Raw genomic sequence first — 15,572 nt, forward strand, 5'->3', positions numbered from 1 at the left:
AAAAAGAATGTATTTTTTCTGTCGCCAAGTTGTGAGAACCAAATATGTATGCTTTATTTATTTTTTTCAATAGTAAAGGACTTGATAAGGGAAAAAGGGTGATTGTGTTTTATGTTATTACTTAAAACTTTTATTATATTTTTTACAACTTTTTTTACACTTTACTTTAGTCCCGATAGGGGACTTGAAGGTCCAACTGTCAGATTTTTTTTTCTAATACATTGCACTACCTACGTAGTGCAATGTATTAGATCTGTCAGTCATTCACTGACAGCAAGCCGATTAGGCTTCGCCTCCGAGCGGGGCCTAATCGGCTTCCGTAATGGCAAACAGGAGGCCATTGTTAGGTCTCATGGTGTCATAGTAGCAGTCGGCAGTTGTGCGATTGCAGGGCACAGCTGCCGATCTGCTAGCAACCACAAAGATCCAGTGATCGGATCTGATCGCTGCATCTGAGGGGTTAATGGCAGGGATCAGCGCTAGCTCCAGTTCCTGCCATTACATGTGGATGTCAGCTGTAACATAAAGCTGATATCCACCGCTGATGGCTCCGGCTCATCTCCTGAGCCGGCGCCATCTTGCCGGCAGCTACGGAAGCCTTTCAGGCCACGCCTCCGGGCGGAGGCTGGAAGTTTTCCGTGCTAGGCACACCGGGAGGCCACTATTAGGCCTCCGGTTGCCATTACAGCCACCGACACCCCAGCGATTTCATTGCTGGGGTGTCGATGAGATGCAAACACCTTTAATGTAGCCATCACTTTTGACGGCTGCATTTAAGGGGTTAATGTCGGGGATCGAAGTTAACTTCGGTCCCGCCGTTACAGCAGGATGTCAGCTGTCAGATACAGCTGACATCCGGGGATGATGGCACCGACTCAGCTTCTGAGCCGGTGCCAAACATTTGGCGTAAGTATACGACATTTTGCGGGAAGCACTGGCTTTCCATGTCGTATACTTACGACAAATTCGGGAAGGGGTTAAATAGCACCATTAGAAAGTACAACTCGTCCCATAAAAATGAAACCCACACATGGCCGTGTCAACAAAAAAATAAAAAAGTTATTACTCTTTGAAGGCAGGGCGGAAAAAAAAAGCATAAAAACGAAAATCAGTCTGGTCCTCAAAGGGTTAAAGGGCTATTCCAGTTTCTGCGAATAAAAATTATTTTTTGTATAAAGGAAAGATATAACATTTTTCAATATACTTTCTGTATTATTTCCTTACGATTTTAAGATCTCTTCTTGCTGTCATTGAATAGTAATGTACATTTTTTTTACTTACATTGGATAAAAATCTGTCAGATGTCAGACCCCAAAATTAAATTCAGACCCCAGACCAGAGCCCTAAATTAATTCAGAACCTGATATTAATACTGTCTCTAGACCAGACACCTGAATATATTCAGACCCCTGACTAGACCCCAAATTCAATTAAGACACCAGACCCAGAGCGGCCATTAGTAGTATCTGGGCCCTGTACTGACAAATGGTTAGGGCCCCTTTGGCTCCCAACCTCCATTGTTTACTTTTGGTGGAGACTTGGGTATTACATGATCCTGCTCCAGTATACAAATTGGGGGATCCCCACACACAGTGCTCCTTGATTTGTGGGTTTATATTGCAGTTCTGTGCTAGAAACGAGTGCTGAATTATCAGAGTGTCTGTATTATTGGATGACGGATTAAAGGAATTACACTTTATGTTTATATTAACACACAACCTGTAGACATATGAACATTATATACACAACATATATACAGCGTGGCTGCGGGGGAGGGGGGGCTGCTCTGTGTAATGACGGCCATGTGGTGTAATAGAGTATATGGACAGGGGGTGTATAAAGCAGATAGACCCTATAAGTGAGCAGGTGAGAGGGGTAAAGACAAGGAGAATTGTGGGTAAACCAGTGGGCGGACAGGTGTGAAGCTCCACCCCCGCTCTCACCTGTCTTACAGGAAACCTCCGGCCACAGATGAAGACTTCCCAGCGCTCCTGAATCCTCCGCTGCGGTATCTGGGTGACGTCTTTCTGTTCAGGGCTCGGCCGTTTGCTGTACTGACGTCTCCTGCCTCCTAATGCAGAAGCAGGAGGGTCTGTCACACGGGAGGACTTGATGGAGGGGCTGCTCGGTCCTCTGGTCTGGACGCTGCTGCCGTCCCCTCGTCCTCATTTCCATGGAGTGATTGTCACCCCCAGAGTCATGGAACTGCTGAATAGTGACGTCACTGGGAGGTCCTGAAGCTCCGGCGTCTGCAGAAATGGAGGGATCGCAGGTCCTTGTGCAGCTTCACTCAGATCCAGATAAGATAAAACCGCTCTCCTGCAGGAGTGTCCCCATAATCCAGCGCTTTTATTATCTCCCCTGTGGACATGTCCTGGCGTCTTCTTGTTATAGTCACCGGACGTCTGATTTACCCTCTAACACTGAGATGTCGGCTTCTGATCAGAGTTATGGCGCTCTACCTGCCCCCGATATGTCACCTGAATGGCGCCGTTCTGGAGATCCCACGCTGTCCTCTACTAGGCCGCAGCTGAAGCCGGTAATAACCATGACAACAGAGCAGCGTTGCCATGAGCCACCCAGGAGCTCGTATAGGAAATATTACAACTGCCATTACCAGTGAGCGGAGATATTGGAAGAGATTTATTATTAGTGTCATGAGGAACATTGTACATAATAAATGACTTGTGACGCGTTTCTCTTCTTTACGACACCTCATGACTGACATTTATATGCACCCCAAAAAATTGGACAGCTGCGTGTATGGTAAAATAAAAAAAAGCCCATAGTCCCCTGGAAATTCCCCGCTGCTCCAGCGCCGATGACCCTGTGGTCTCCCGCCAGTCTCTGTTTTTTTTCCTCAAAACCTGGACAACCCCTTCATTTGTGAGAATTGAGAACCTCCAAGAAGAAAGGCCGAAATAAAGAGCTTAAAGAGGCTCTGTCACCACGTTATAAGTGGCCTATATTGTACGTGATGTGATCGGCGCTGTAATGTGGATCACAGCAGTGTTTTTTTATTTAGAAAAACGATCATTTTTGGCGGAGTTATGACCTATTTTAGCTTTATGCTAATGAGTCTCTCAATGGACAACTGGGCGTGTTTTACTATATGACCAAGTGGGCGATCACATCATGTACAAGATAGACCACTTATAATGTGGTGACAGCGCCTCCTTAAGGTTTGTCTCATGAAGAACAGCCTCTTCTGCAATCAGGGTATGATCACACGGAGTGTTTTCAGGCGTATTTTGGGGCGTTTACGCATCGAAAAATGCCTGAAAAAAATGGAAGAACGCCTGCAAACATCTGCCCATTGATTTCAATGGGAAATACGGCGTTCTGTTCCAACGGGGCGTTTTTTTACGCCTCGTTTTCCAAAATAAGGCTATTCCTTTAACATGGAATATGCTGCGATCACTTTTTGAGTCATACCTGCCATACCTGCCCACAGGTTGTGTGTGTTATTGCAGCCCTGCCTCTTTTACTACAATGAAGCTGAGCTGCAATACCAGGCACGACCCATGGACAAGTGTGGCGCTGTTTTTGGAAGAAAGCAGCCATGTTTTTCTAATCCTGGACAACTTCTTTAACCCTTCCCTGTCAAGATGGGAATCTCATACGTCCCGGCAGGAAGGCACCTTGGTAGACAAGGACGAATAAATCAGGAACCAACATGAAGTTTAACCCCTTCCCGACATTTGACGTATCCATACGCCAAAGTCGGAAAGGGGAAGTATGGAACAGGCTCACGGAGTGAACCCGCTCCATACGATGCCGGTGTATATGTATATGACACTCGTGCACGATCCCGCTTGTTTAACTCGTTAAATGCCGCGGTCAATAGCGACCACAGAATTTAAATCGTTAGAAAGAGGGCGCGACCCCCTCTAACAGCTCATCACGCCCCCCCGCAATGCAATCGTGGAAAGCGGCAGTTATGGGAGCACTCGTTGGCACTTTTATGGGAGCACTGGATGGCAGTGTTATGGGAGCACTGTGGTTGGCACTGTTATGGGAACACTGTACTTGGCACTGCTGTGGGAGCACTGTGGTTGGCACTGGTATGGAGACACTGTGGCTGTCATTTATTATGAGGGCAATGTGGTATTTCGTTGCACTGTGAATGTCCTTAACCCCTTCCCGCTCCTGGACGTACTATTAGGTCATGGTAGCTGTATCGTTCGCGCTCCATGACCTAATAGTACGTCTCGGGAGTAACGGCTATTTCGGCCGTCCTCCCGACACATACAAGAGCTGTGACAGCTGCTGTGTCATACAGCAGCTGCCGCAGCTCCTACAGCGGCGACCGATCGCTGTGTCCCCGCTGATTAACCCCTTAAAAGCCGCGTTCAATAGGGATCGCGGCTTATTAGGGGTTAAGCTACAATCGCCGGCCTGCTACACGATAGCGGCCGGCGATTGTAACTATGGCAACCGGACACCAAACAATGGCGTCCGGCTATGCCATCGACAAAGTCAGGACCCACTATGCTTGCTGTCAGTGAGTAGATGACAGCTCTAATACACTGCACTACGCATGTAGTGCAGTGTATTAGAATAGCGATCAGGACCTCCTGCCCTCATGTCCCCTAGTGGGACAAAGTAATAAAGTTAAAAAAAAGTACAAAAAAGATGTGTAAAAATAAGAAAATAAAAGATGCAAAAGTAATAAAAGTAAAAATCCCCCTTTTTACTTTATCAGTCCTTTATTATTAATAAAAATAGATAAATAAACAAATAAACTGTACATAATTGGTATCGCCGCGTCCGTTACGGCCTGAACTACAAAATGATTTCATTATTTATCCCGCGTGGTGAACGCCGAAAAGAAAATAATAATAAACCGTACCAGAATCACAATTGTTTGGTCACTTCACCTCCCAAAAAATGGAATAAAAAGAGATCAAAAAGTCGCATGTACCGAAAAATGGAACTGATGGAAACTACAGTTCGTTACGCAAAAAATAAGTCCTCACACGGCTTTATTGATGGAAAAATATAAAAGTTCTGGCTCTTAGAATAAGGTAACACAAAAAGTGAATGATTTTTTACAAAACTTATTTTATTGTGCAAACGCCATAAGACATAAAAAAAACTATAAACATCTGGCATCGCCGTAATCGTATCGCCCCGCAGAATAAAGTGAATATGTCATTTATAGCGCACGGTGAACGCAGTAAAAAAAATAGAATAAAAAAACAATAGTAGAATTGCTGTTTTTTAGTCACCGCGCCACCTAAAAATAGAATAAAAACTGATCCAAAAGCCGCATGCACCCCAAGAAAACTACAATGGATTCCTCAAGGGGTCTAGTATCCAAAATGGGGTCATTTTTGGGGGATTCCGCTGTTTTGGCACCACAAGACCTCTTCAAACCGGACATGGTGCCTAATAAAAAAGAGGCCTCAAAATCCACTATTTTATTGCTTCGGAGGCCGGTGCTTCAGTCCATTACCGCACTAGGGCCACATGTGGGATATTTCTCAAAACTGCAGAATCTGGGAAATAAGTATTGATGTTTCTCTGGTAAAACCTTTTGTGTTATAGAAAAAAAAGGTATAAAAATGATTTTCTGAGAAAAATAAATATGTCAATTTCACCTCTACTTTGCTCTAAATTCCTGTGAAACACCTAAAGTGTTCATAAACTTTCTAAATGCTGTTGTGAATACTTTGAGGGGTCTAGTTTCTAAAATGGGGTGTCTAATATATAGGCCCCTCAAAGCAACATCAGAACTGAACTGGAACCTAAAAAAAAAAAAATCCTAATGAGCATTGGCTACTCCACGATGACCCCAGTTTTGACCGTTTGTATAAACGGAGACCCCTATTAGACCGTTTCAGTGCCCGGTTTTCCCAAGCATACACCCCCGAGAAGTGTATTTCTATTGATGAGTCCTTGGTACATTTTAAAGGGAGGCTTCAATTCCTCGAGTACCTGCCGGGTAAGAGGCGTGAAGATGTGTAAGCTGTGTGAGTGCATCAGGGTATACCTACAGATTTAGGATACATGAAGGGAAGGGCACCAGTATTCAGCCCCCAGAATGCCCCCCCCCCCCTTACTGGGAGTTATGCAAAAATTGTGTGGGATTTGGTGCACCCACTGCTGGACCAGGGTTACCACCTCTACCTGGATAATTTTTATACCAGCGTCCCACTCTTCAAGTGCCTCGCTTCCAGAAGTCCGGCGGCATGCGGCACTGCTAGAACAAATCTGAGAGGCCTCCCTAAGACTCTGCAGGGCAAACACTCAGACGGGGTGAGAGCAGGACACAATCTAGCAGCAACAGATTGTGTGTCAAGTACAAGACAAGAGAGATGCCACACCAGTACCCATGTACCTGTACGAGGTACCAGTACAGAGACCCCCAAACCAGACTGCATCCTGGACTACAATAGGTACATGGGAGGGGTGGACTTGTCAGATCAAGTCCTGAAGCCCTACTGCGCCATGCGGTGTGGTATGAGAAGCTGGCCGTGCACATCATACAGATGGCATTGTACAATGCGTACGTGCTACATCCATGTACAGGCCAGACGGGAACTTTCCTGGAATTTCAAGAGGTGGTTATCAAGAAACTAATTTTTAGGGACCAAGAAGGGGGGACACCCAGTACTTCTGGAAGCAAGGCCACACGCATCGTACCAGGGCAACACTTTCCAGGAGAAGTTCCCCAAACTGGCAAGAAAGGAAAAAGTCAAAAGAGGTACAAAGTCTGCTATAAGAGGGGGATAAGGGATGACACAATATATCAATGTGACGTGTCCCGAAAAACTAAGGCTCCGTATGAAAGAGTGCTTCAAAATGTATCATACATCACTTGATTTTTAATCTACCCCAGTTTTACTTACCCTGATGCACTCCGCACAGATTATCCCCCTTATCTTTCCCTTCTGAGCCCTGCCGTGTGCCCAGGCAGCTGATAACAGCCACATTGAGGGTATTGCCATATCTGTGAGAACCCACATTACAGTTTATGGGGTGTATGTCCCGGTAAAAATGCTCACTACACCTCTAGATGAATGCCTTAAGGGTGTAGTTTTTAAAATTGGGTCACTTCTCAGAGGTTTCAACTGTACTGGTACCTCAGGGGCTTCTGCATACATGACTTTGCACCAGAAAATCCCCAGTAGACCAAATGGTGGTCCTTTCCTTCTGAGCCCTCCCATGAGCCCAAATGTCAGTTTATCACCACAAATTGGGCATTGCCACACTCAGGACAAATTGGGCAACAAAATTGGGTATTTTATTTCTTGTGAAAATAATATATTTTGAGCTAAAAAAAACATATTATTGGAAAAAATTATATTTTTTTAAATTCCCAGCCCAATTCAAATAAGTTCTGTGAAGAAACTATGGGGGTCTAAATGGTCACATAACCCATCATTTAATTCCTTGAGGGGTGTAGTTTCCAAAATGGGGTCACTTCTGGTGGGTTTCCATTGCTTTGATACCTCTGGGGCTCTGCAAATGCGACATGGCACCCAAAAACCAAACCAGCAAAATCTGGACTCCAAAGAACACACAGCGCTCCTTCCCTTCTGAGGCCTCCCATGGGCTCAAACGGCAGTTTATCTCCACAAATGGGGTATTGCTGCACTTAGTAGAAATTGGGCAACAAAATGGTGTATTTTGTTCCCTGTGAAAATAAGAAATTATGATAAAAAATTACATGTTATTGGAAAAAATTTCATTTTTTTTATTTCACAGCCCAATTCAAATAGGTGCTGTGAAAAAACTGTGCAGTCTAAATGGTAAAAACAACCATAAATGAATTCCTTGAGAGGTGTAGTTTCCAAAATGGGGTCACTTCTGGTGGTTTTCCATTGCTTTGATACCTCTGGGGCCAGGGCCGATTCTAGCTTTTCTGCTGCCTGAGGCGAAAATGGAAATGGCGCCCCCCCCCCTCCACAGAAAAAAAAATAAATTGTAAGTAAGAAACAACTTGTAAAACGAAACAAAAAAATGAAAGCTGTGTGAACAAAAAAATACATTAGGGCCTGTTCACATCACCGTTCGCTTCTGTTCCGAGGTTCTGTCGGGTGAACCCCGCAACGGAAAGTGAAAGTGACAGCACAGCTTCCGTTTCAGTCACCATTGATCTCAATGTTGATGGAAACATCGCTAATGGCTTCCGTTCGTCACCTTTCCGGCTGGTTTCCGGTTTTCCGACGGAATCAATAGCGGAGTCGACTACGGAACGGAATCGAACGGTGATGTGAACAGGCCCTTATTGAACATCATTGTTATAAACTGCAAGGTCTCATAATGCTACAGGCAATTGTGTAGTAGATATCCCTATATTGCCCCAGCTATAAATACTAGTAAAATGACCAGGGCAACGTGTATCCAAAATTCAAACACAAAAATGAAAGAACAATGTCAGTGTTCAAACTTGTGTCAGGGCTCCTTTAATGGCTCTTTACAGTCAGTATAGTAACACATGCGGAACTTTACAGTCAGTATAGTAACACATGCGGCACTTTACAGTCAGTATAGTAACACATGCGGCACTTTACAGTCAGTATAGTAACACATGCGGCACTTTACAGTCAGTATAGTAACACATGCGGCACTTTACAGTCAGTATAGTAATGCACGCTGCACTTTGGAGTCAGTATAGTAACGCATGCGGCACTTTACAGTCAGTATAGTAACACATGCGGCACTTTACAGTAAGTATAGTAATACATGCGGCACTTTACAGTCAGTATTGTAACACATGCTGCTCTTTACAGTCAGTATAGTAACACATGCGGCACTTTACAGTCAGTATAGTAACACATGCGGCACTTTACAGTCAGTATAGTAACACATGCGGCACTTTACAGTCAGTATAGTAACACATGCGGCACTTTACAGTCAGTATAGTAATACATGCGGCACTTTACAGTCAGTATAGTAACACATGCTGCTCTTTACAGTCAGTATAGTAACACATGCGGCACTTTACAGTCAGTATAGTAACACATGCGGCACTTTACAGTCAGTATAGTAACACATGCGGCACTTTACAGTCAGTATGGTAACACATGCGGCACTTTACAGTCAGTATAGTAACACATGCGGCACTTTACAGTAAGTATAGTAATACATGCGGCACTTTACAGTCAGTATTGTAACACATGCTGCTCTTTACAGTCAGTATAGTAACACATGCGGCACTTTACAGTCAGTATAGTAACACATGCGGCACTTTACAGTCAGTATAGTAACACATGCGGCACTTTACAGTCAGTATAGTAACACATGCGGCACTTTACAGTCAGTATAGTAATACATGCGGCACTTTACAGTCAGTATAGTAACACATGCTGCTCTTTACAGTCAGTATAGTAACACATGCGGCACTTTACAGTCAGTATAGTAACACATGCGGCACTTTACAGTCAGTATAGTAACACATGCGGCACTTTACAGTCAGTATAGTAATACATGCGGCACTTTACAGTCAGTATAGTAACACATGCTGCTCTTTACAGTCAGTATAGTAACACATGCGGCACTTTACAGTCAGTATAGTAACACATGCGACACTTTACAGTCAGTATAGTAACACATGCGGCACTTTACAGTCAGTATAGTAACACATGCAGCACTTTACAGTCAGTATAGTAACACATGCGGCACTTTACAGTCAGTATAGTAACACACGCAGCACTTTACAGTCAGTATAGTAACGCACGCTGCACTTTACAGTCAGTATAGTAACGCATGCGGCACTTTACAGTCAGTATAGTAACACATGCAGCACTTTACAGTAAGTATAGTAACACATGCAGCACTTTACAGTCAGTATAGTAACACATGCGGCACTTTACAGTCAGTATAGTAACACATGCGGCACTTTACAGTCAGTATAGTAATACATGCGGCACTTTACAGTCAGTATAGTAATACATGCGGCACTTTACAGTCAGTATAGTAACACATGCTGCTCTTTACAGTCAGTATAGTAACACATGCGGCACTTTACAGTCAGTATAGTAACACATGCGGCAGTTTACAGTCAGTATAGTAACACATGCGGCACTTTACAGTCAGTATAGTAACACATGCGGCACTTTACAGTCAGTATAGTAACACATGCTGCACTTTACAGTCAGTATAGTAACACACGCTGCACTTTACAGTCAGTATAGTAACACACGCTGCACTTTACAGTCAGTATAGTAACACATGCGGCACTTTACAGTCAGTATAGTAACACATGCGGCACTTTACAGTCAGTATAGTAATGCACGCTGCACTTTACAGTCAGTATAGTAACGCACGCTGCACTTTACAGTCAGTATAGTAACACATGCGGCACTTTACAGTCAGTATAGTAACACATGCGGCACTTTACAGTCAGTATAGTAACACATGCGGCACTTTACAGTCAGTATAGTAACACATGCGGCACTTTACAGTCAGTATAGTAACACATGCGGCACTTTACAGTCAGTATAGTAACACATGCAGCACTTTACAGTCAGTATATTAACACATGCAGCACTTTACAGTCAGTATAGTAACACATGCTGCACTTTACAGTCAGTATAGTAATGCATGCTGCACTTTACAGTCAGTATAGTAACACATGCGGCACTTTACAGTCAGTATAGTAACACATGCGGCACTTTACAGTCAGTATAGTAACACATGCGGCACTTTACAGTCAGTATAGTAACACATGCTGCACTTTACAGTCAGTATAGTAACACATGCGGCACTTTACAGTCAGTATAGTAACGCACGCTGCACTTTACAGTCAGTATAGTAACACACGTGGCACTTTACAGTCAGTATAGTAACACACGCGGCACTTTACAGTCAGTATAGTAACGCACGCTGCACTTTACAGTCAGTATAGTAACGCACGCTGCACTTTACAGTCAGTATAGTAACACATGCGGCACTTTACAGTCAGTATAGTAACACATGCGGCACTTTACAGTCAGTATAGTAACACATGCGGCACTTTACAGTCAGTATAGTAACGCACGCTGCACTTTACAGTCAGTATAGTAACGCACGCTGCACTTTACAGTCAGTATAGTAACACATGCGGCACTTTACAGTCAGTATAGTAACACATGCGGCACTTTACAGTCAGTATAGTAACACATGCTGCACTTTACAGTCAGTATAGTAACGCATGCTGCACTTTACAGTCAGTATAGTAACGCACGCTGCACTTTACAGTCAGTATAGTAACGCACGCTGCACCTTACAGTCAGTATAGTAACACATGCGGCACTTTACAGTCAGTATAGTAACACATGCGGCACTTTACAGTCAGTATAGTAACACATGCGGCACTTTACAGTCAGTATAGTAACACATGCGGCACTTTACAGTCAGTATAGTAACACATGCGGCACTTTACAGTCAGTATAGTAATACATGCGGCACTTTACAGTCAGTATAGTAACACATGCTGCTCTTTACAGTCAGTATAGTAACACATGCAGCACTTTACAGTCAGTATAGTAACACATGCGGCACTTTACAGTCAGTATAGTAACACATGCGGCACTTTACAGTCAGTATAGTAATACATGCGGCACTTTACAGTCAGTATAGTAACACATGCTGCTCTTTACAGTCAGTATAGTAACACATGCGGCACTTTACAGTCAGTATAGTAACACATGCGGCACTTTACAGTCAGTATAGTAACACATGCGGCACTTTACAGTCAGTATAGTGACACATGCAGCACTTTACAGTCAGTATAGTAACACATGCGGCACTTTACAGTCAGTATAGTAACACATGCGGCACTTTACAGTCAGTATAGTAACGCACGCTGCACTTTACAGTCAGTATAGTAACGCATGCGGCACTTTACAGTCAGTATAGTAACACATGCGGCACTTTACAGTAAGTATAGTAACACATGCGGCACTTTACAGTCAGTATTGTAACACATGCTGCTCTTTACAGTCAGTATAGTAACACATGCGGCACTTTACATTCAGTATAGTAACACATGCAGCACTTTACAGTCAGTATAGTAACACATGCGGCACTTTACAGTCAGTATAGTAACACATGCGGCACTTTACAGTCAGTATAGTAATACATGCGGCACTTTACAGTCAGTATAGTAACACATGCTGCTCTTTACAGTCAGTATAGTAACACATGCGGCACTTTACAGTCAGTATAGTAACACATGCGGCACTTTACAGTCAGTATAGTAACACATGCGGCACTTTACAGTCAGTATAGTAACACATGCGGCACTTTACAGTCAGTATAGTAATACATGCGGCACTTTACAGTCAGTATAGTAACACATGCGGCACTTTACAGTCAGTATAGTAATACATGCGGCACTTTACAGTCAGTATAGTAACACATGCTGCTCTTTACAGTCAGTATAGTAACACATGCAGCACTTTACAGTCAGTATAGTAACACATGCAGCACTTTACAGTCAGTATAGTAACACATGCGGCACATTACAGTCAGTATAGTAATACATGCGGCACTTTACAGTCAGTATAGTAACACATGCTGCTCTTTACAGTCAGTATAGTAACACATGCGGCACTTTACAGTCAGTATAGTAACACATGCGGCACTTTACAGTCAGTATAGTAACACATGCGGCACTTTACAGTCAGTATAGTGACACATGCGGCACTTTACATTCAGTATAGTAACACATGCGGCACTTTACAGTCAGTATAGTAACACATGCGGCACTTTACAGTCAGTATAGTAACGCACGCTGCACTTTACAGTCAGTATAGTAACGCACGCTGCACTTTACAGTCAGTATAGTAACACATGCGGCACTTTACAGTCAATATAGTAACACATCCGGCACTTTACAGTCAGTATAGTAATGCACGCTGCACTTTACAGTCAGTATAGTAACACATGCAGCACTTTACAGTCAGTATAGTAACACATGCGGCACTTTACAGTCAGTATAGTAACACATGCGGCACTTTACAGTCAGTATAGTAACACATGCGGCACTTTACAGTCAGTATAGTAACACATGCGGCACTTTACAGTCAGTATAGTAACACATGCGGCACTTTACAGTCAGTATATTAACACATGCAGCACTTTACAGTCAGTATAGTAACACATGCTGCACTTTACAGTCAGTATAGTAACGCATGCTGCACTTTACAGTCAGTATAGTAACACATGCGGCACTTTAAAGTCAGTATAGTAACACATGCGGCACTTTACAGTCAGTATAGTAACACATGCGGCACTTTACAGTCAGTATAGTAACACATGCGGCACTTTACAGTCAGTATAGTAACGCACGCTGCACTTTACAGTCAGTATAGTAACACACGCTGCACTTTACAGTCAGTATAGTAACACATGCGGCACTTTACAGTCAGTATAGTAACACATGCGGCACTTTACAGTCAGTATAGTAACACATGCGGCACTTTACAGTCAGTATAGTAACGCACGCTGCACTTTACAGTCAGTATAGTAACGCACGCTGCACTTTACAGTCAGTATAGTAACACATGCGGCACTTTACAGTCAGTATAGTAATGCACGCTGCACTTTACAGTCAGTATAGTAACACATGCAGCACTTTACAGTCAGTATAGTAACACATGCGGCACTTTACAGTCAGTATAGTAACACATGCGGCACTTTACAGTCAGTATAGTAACACATGCGGCACTTTACAGTCAGTATAGTAACACATGCGGCACTTTACAGTCAGTATAGTAACACATGCGGCACTTTACAGTCAGTATATTAACACATGCAGCACTTTACAGTCAGTATAGTAACACATGCTGCACTTTACAGTCAGTATAGTAACGCATGCTGCACTTTACAGTCAGTATAGTAACACATGCGGCACTTTACAGTCAGTATAGTAACACATGCGGCACTTTACAGTCAGTATATTAACACATGCAGCACTTTACAGTCAGTATAGTAATGCACGCTGCACTTTACAGTCAGTATAGTAACACATGCAGCACTTTACAGTCAGTATAGTAACACATGCGGCACTTTACAGTCAGTATAGTAACACATGCGGCACTTTACAGTCAGTATAGTAACACATGCGGCACTTTACAGTCAGTATAGTAACACATGCGGCACTTTACAGTCAGTATAGTAACACATGCGGCACTTTACAGTCAGTATATTAAGACATGCAGCACTTTACAGTCAGTATAGTAACGCATGCTGCACTTTACAGTCAGTATAGTAACACATGCGGCACTTTAAAGTCAGTATAGTAACACATGCGGCACTTTACAGTCAGTACAGTAACACATGCGGCACTTTACAGTCAGTATAGTAACACATGCTGCACTTTACAGTCAGTATAGTAACGCACGCTGCACTTTACAGTCAGTATAGTAACACATGCGGCACTTTACATTCAGTATAGTAACACATGCAGCACTTTACAGTCAGTATAGTAACACATGCGGCACTTTACAGTCAGTATAGTAACACATGCGGCACTTTACAGTCAGTATAGTAATACATGCGGCACTTTACAGTCAGTATAGTAACACATGCTGCTCTTTACAGTCAGTATAGTAACACATGCGGCACTTTACAGTCAGTATAGTAACACATGCGGCACTTTACAGTCAGTATAGTAACACATGCGGCACTTTACAGTCAGTATAGTAACACATGCGGCACTTTACAGTCAGTATAGTAATACATGCGGCACTTTACAGTCAGTATAGTAACACATGCGGCACTTTACAGTCAGTATAGTAATACATGCGGCACTTTACAGTCAGTATAGTAACACATGCTGCTCTTTACAGTCAGTATAGTAACACATGCAGCACTTTACAGTCAGTATAGTAACACATGCAGCACTTTACAGTCAGTATAGTAACACATGCGGCACATTACAGTCAGTATAGTAATACATGCGGCACTTTACAGTCAGTATAGTAACACATGCTGCTCTTTACAGTCAGTATAGTAACACATGCGGCACTTTACAGTCAGTATAGTAACACATGCGGCACTTTACAGTCAGTATAGTAACACATGCGGCACTTTACAGTCAGTATAGTGACACATGCGGCACTTTACATTCAGTATAGTAACACATGCGGCACTTTACAGTCAGTATAGTAACACATGCGGCACTTTACAGTCAGTATAGTAACGCACGCTGCACTTTACAGTCAGTATAGTAACGCACGCTGCACTTTACAGTCAGTATAGTAACACATGCGGCACTTTACAGTCAATATAGTAACACATCCGGCACTTTACAGTCAGTATAGTAATGCACGCTGCACTTTACAGTCAGTATAGTAACACATGCAGCACTTTACAGTCAGTATAGTAACACATGCGGCACTTTACAGTCAGTATAGTAACACATGCGGCACTTTACAGTCAGTATAGTAACACATGCGGCACTTTACAGTCAGTATAGTAACACATGCGGCACTTTACAGTCAGTATAGTAACACATGCGGCACTTTACAGTCAGTATATTAACACATGCAGCACTTTACAGTCAGTATAGTAACACATGCTGCACTTTACAGTCAGTATAGTAACGCATGCTGCACTTTACAGTCAGTATAGTA

Source organism: Rhinoderma darwinii, unplaced genomic scaffold (genome assembly GCF_050947455.1).
Source record: "Rhinoderma darwinii isolate aRhiDar2 unplaced genomic scaffold, aRhiDar2.hap1 Scaffold_720, whole genome shotgun sequence".
Lineage (NCBI taxonomy): Eukaryota > Metazoa > Chordata > Amphibia > Anura > Rhinodermatidae > Rhinoderma > Rhinoderma darwinii.